This window comes from Triticum aestivum, chromosome 3B (genome assembly GCF_018294505.1).
Source record: "Triticum aestivum cultivar Chinese Spring chromosome 3B, IWGSC CS RefSeq v2.1, whole genome shotgun sequence".
NCBI lineage: Eukaryota > Viridiplantae > Streptophyta > Magnoliopsida > Poales > Poaceae > Triticum > Triticum aestivum.
In genome coordinates this window covers 706,169,487-706,174,804 of record NC_057801.1, presented here as the reverse complement: position 1 = coordinate 706,174,804, position 5,318 = coordinate 706,169,487, and the positions used below count along the sequence as shown (strand labels likewise).

The following is a 5,318-nucleotide window of genomic DNA, read 5'->3' as shown; positions in this document are numbered from 1 at the left end:
CGGAGTTATCTTTTTTACTGTATCATCAAAAGCTCAAGACGACGTAGTTTTTTTCTTTTACTGTATCATCAAAAACAGATCTACGATTGACAAGACAAGCACTCAGATTCAGCTGGAAGGAATCACATCGCAAAAATGTTGCACTAGCAGATCAAATTATCTTAACTGAAATGCTGATGTAGTGTCCCAACTGACGGTGCACAGGGCTAGGATGAGCTGGTCAATACCTGTCCCTTGGTAATTCTGCAAGAACCATATATCTTACCATCTACTCCCTCCGTTCCAAATTACTAGTCGTGATTTTAGTTCATTGTTCAAATTTGAACTAAAACCACGACGAGTAATTTGAAACGGAGGGAGTACCAGTTTGTGCTCCTAGCCTTCCAAAACTGTTTGCCCAAACGTACCCCAAACTGCAGAACTAGAACACAGCATTGACAGAATTCAGAAAACACACAGAATATTCAGAAAGTTCTGCAGCCATAGTCAGGAAAGTAGCAAGGCAACGAGTCTGCCGTAAAAAAAAGGAGCAAGGCAAGGTGTGATGAACTATAAAACTCATCTAACAATATAGATACAGTAGCAAATTTTCACGTGTTAAAAAACTTAAATTGTGAATTATGTGCTTCATTAAGCATGAAAAGAAAATCTCATACCAATAGATAGGCGGCATGCCCACGATGATAATATTCCCAGCTGCTTAAAGAATGCTGTACAGATTCAGAGACATGCTTTCTACTGTTTGGGAAGGCAGATGGTCGACCTAAACGGCAAAAGGAGACATCCGTGGATCCGACACTGACAAGCGGCTCTGTTTATGAGCCGAAACTCTTTGAGGACGGATTGAATACCACCTGGTCGGCACAATCCAAGCTACGTCCAGAGTAGTCATGATTAACTCCCATCAAGCTGAGATAATATATGTAGGGGATATGATTTCATCTCGTCGGTGAACCCTCGACCGCAGATGTGATCACCATGCATTATGTTCATTGTGGTAACCAAATCCAGGATATCTCTTAAACAAAATATCATTTTTGGTTGGTTTCTAGTTTTTTTTTTGAAACAAGGCAAAAGACTTGCCATTTTCATTGATTAAGAAGAAGAGAATTGTCCGGTTAATTGACGGAAAACCGGGCTAAAACCAATACAACACAGCCCACATGACATGGGCACCACCGGCCAACCTGGCCACCGGCATGGAACAAAAGCCACGACGGCACATGCCAACAGATGGCCACACGCACAAGCAACCGACAGCTCCAACTTTGACGACGAGCAACACAAGGGAAATATGTAAGATTTGTGCCGACCGTGCCCCCTGTAAACGACCATCAAATGCCTGTCATCGTCATCACCTGGACTCTCCAACGCAGCCCCAACTTCAAAGCAACCAGCAATCACGGAAGAGCACCTCGGACGTGCCTGGAAGTACCGAGTACCGAAGACCATGGACGAAGCTGTTTGGTAGGCATTGGATTCAATTGACCCCAATGAATTCAGAAAATACTTTATTAAATTAGTATTAAACACTATCTATTTATTGAAGATGACCCCACTGCCATAGACTTGACCCAGCAAACATTTTTTCTAGCTTCGTCCATGCCGAAGACCACGCCGCGACCCAAGCTTGTTTCCAGTTGCCAACAAAGACATCGTGGGCTGACGGCTGTCTCCACTTCACTGGAGTCATCCACCTCCAGATTGAACAAGAGATACAAAATCATCACTTGTTAATTCGTAATTGACAGCAACAGAGAAATGGATATATTGGCCTGATCAGGAAGAGCGCCTCGGCCATAGTACTCGACTCCTTCGACACAGCGGTATAATTCTTGCTGGCATCGCAATAGAAGTTCTGGTATGGGCTCATTTCACGCTTGTAGCAAAGACCCCATGCCATTGGATTTGGATAAAAACGTCCACCTGAAGGAGTAACAGTTCCAGTATTTATTTGATGCTAATATATCAGAACGGATTTAAAATTTATAATAGTATGTTTAACAGTCACAGTCACACTGAGATTATCTCCAACAGCCGCCCAACACGCGGCGTGCTAAAAAAGCGTTTGCGGCGCGCTGATCGCCTGCTTTTGCGCGGCGCGGAGCGCTGGCTCCAGCGGCCGCTGTAAACTTTAGCGCGCGTGAGTAAACAACATATGCACTCCAAACACAATCAAAAAGATCAAACACAAACAAAATAAATCAACAATAAATAGTTCAATTTCGTTATTACAACTCAAACAAATAGTGTATCTTTCAATACAACAAATAGTTCAACAATACAACATCAAACGCACAAATCATGATGCCCTTTGTCGGTCATTCCATGCCCACCACTCCTTGATGAGATCCTTCTGAAAATCATCATGCGTTTCAGCAAGTCGAATGGCATGATAGGAGGCAACATAACGGGCCACCTTGGCCGCCCTCCGCCGCACTCGCACGGGATGTCCCAAGAGCTCATAGTGAGAGTAGTCTAAATCTTGGCCACGCTCATTCTCGATGATCATGTTGTGCATGATCACACAAGCATGCATGATGTACCAAAGCATCATTTGACTCCAAAATCTAGCCGATCCTCTCACAATAGCAAATTGGGCTTGCAAAATCCCAAAAGCTCTCTCTACATCTTTTCTAGCCGCCGCATGAGCATTGTGGAAATCAAGATTTTTCTTACCTTCCGGTTTTTTCAACGGCTTCACAAATTTTTACCACTTTGGGTAGATGCCATCCGCAAGATAGTAGCCATAGTTGTATGTATGGCCATTTGTTACAAACTGCACCGGTGGCAGTTCATCATTTGCAATCTTATTCAACAGTGGCGACTGATTAACAATGTTGATGTCATTCAAAGATCCAGGCATTTCAAAAAAAGCATGCCAAATCCAAGTCTCTTTATCGGCCACTGCTTCAAGGATTATAGTGGAACTCTTTTTTTGACATGGAATTGACCATGCGACAATTCTTCCAACTTCAATACATGCAAACTATTGAGCCAAGCATACCTGGGAAGCGCGAGCTTTGCTCATCTCCAATAGCCTTGCGGCGTCTTCGAGATTGGGAGATCTCAAATACTCCTGGCAAAACACTTGCACAATTCCGACTGCGAAGCGCTTGACACACATGATGGCTTGACTCTCACACATGGACAAGTGATCATCAACTAGATCAGCGGGGATACCGTATGCCAACATACGGAAAGCGGTTGTCACCTTCTTAAAGGTGCTATGCCCAAGCTCTTCGGCGGCATTCCTCCTTTGCTGAAAAAACCGATCATGGCTCGCTAGTTTCTCTGCAATGCGACTGAACAACTTGGTGCTCATCCTAAACCGGCGCCGGAAGTACGACTTGGGGTACACGAGAGGATCCGCAAAATAGTGCCTGATCAATCTGTTGTGGGCATCGATCCCATCCCTCCAAATTTTTTGTTGACCCATAACCGAACCATCGTGCTTCGGTTTTTTATTGATGTGCATAGCTAGGATCATTGCAAGATCCTCCTCCTCTTCAATATCAAATTCTTCTTCGGAAGAATCATATGACGAACTCATCTACAATGTTCAATTTGAACTAGGCTATAAAAACTACAAACAACATGCACCAAATTCATGTAAAAAATGTGAAGTTGAAGCAATACATACATTCCAAGCGTTTTGTCGAACACCTTGCGGGCGCTGTCAGCTGGAGGAATGCCGCGCGTGAGGGGTGGCGGCGACTAGAGAGAGACGGAGGAAACAGCGGCGACGTGGCGATAGGCCGGGGAAGTGCTGGAACGGTCGTCGTAACAAATGGGGTGGCACGAGGGGGCGGCGGCGCCATCGGCTGGATGGGGGTAGGTGGAAGTTGCTAGCGGGCGCTCAAGTGGCCAGCGCGCGGGAGCGGGCACAACAAATAAATGGTGTGTGATGATGTTTCGGCCTGCGCGTTGAACTAGTTATGCAGCACGCGCGGTTTTTACGCCTCCGCTGGAGCGCCGGAGCGGTAGCACGCGCGCAAAAACCACTAATTTTTCAGCACCGGGCTTATATAGCGCGTCTGTTGGAGATGCTCTGAGCATGTATCACAATCCCAATACCTTAAACAATGATATTCTCTGCAGATCAAAATGGATTTAAAATGAGATCTCATTTAAAATTTACCAAAATCCATCATATTCTTATGAAGAGCTGCACATGTTAAGTTCGAAACTGGATAAGGAACTATTCTGATGAAATGTTATTCCAGTGGAAAGTAGTAATTAGCATGCCACATCACAGTGTGGCAATCAGTTTTCAACAATTACAGACAGATTTTAGTTTCAACATATGTACCTTACGCCTCTATCTTTTAACAACATTCTGCTGTCATGCAAAATTTGGTACAATTCCACCTCTGCAGCAAACGCATCCGTCTTGTTTCACCTGTTATATGTGTCACTCATCAACTTCCGCTGTTACTTGCCAGGGATGACTCTTTGAACATTTTGCACAGCTAAATCCTGTTGGGCATGCTGAAATTTTGTGATGGTGTGTCTATGTTTGTCAACTTTCTCTGCATATCCTATTCGTAAGCATCTCTGTACTGTTTGCCTGTGGAGTGCTCGAGTATGTTTATAGCAGCAATTAGACTGATCCCGCATCGGCTTAGCATTCAGGAGATCCCTGATAGGCAAATTAAGGAAAACCAGAGTCGGGACAGGGGAGAAGCGTACACGAGGTGCTGGCGCCGACGTGGCCGAGGAAGGCGGCGACCTCCCTGACGCCCATCTCCTTGCCGCCGGTGGTGCCGAACCCGCGGGGCTCGAAGAGCGCGGCGGCGGCGATGAAGGCCTGGTAGTTCCAGAAGCCGGCGCGTGGGCGATGGAGTCGTTCCGCCTGGGGAAGAGCTCCTCGAGTGGCGGGCCTTGAAGAAGTCGGTGATGGTCCGTTTGCAGCAGAGCCTGCTGCCGCTGCACTCCCACCCCTTGTCGCCCGCCTCCTCGTCGCCCACCTGACCACTCGCCTCCGCCGCCGGGAGCAGCGCGAGCAGCAGGAATGCCGCCGCCAGCGCCATCCTCATCGCTCTCGCAGCGCGGCGTGCGCAGAGGCAGGGCCTACGTACGAGAAATAGGCGACGGGTCAACCGAGCGGCTCAACGCGGCGAGGGAGGTGGAAGTTGAGATATGTCACACTCACACACTTGCTTCTATTCATCCATCAAAGTACATTTATACAGATCACAGGAGAGAGAAGCAGAGAACGTGGGAGAGTACAACGGCATGAGCCGGCTATCGCTAGCATGCAGGAGAAGATAAGCACGATGTACGTGGGCTGTTGGAGACGCGCATAACGATGGCTA

General features: G+C 46.8%; 1 pseudogene; it reads right to left on the bottom strand.

Annotated features, from left to right (window-relative positions):
• Window positions 1-815: 815 nt before the first annotated feature.
• Window positions 816-5,078, bottom strand: LOC123066147 (chitinase-like protein 1; annotated as a pseudogene).
• Window positions 5,079-5,318: the final 240 nt, after the last annotated feature.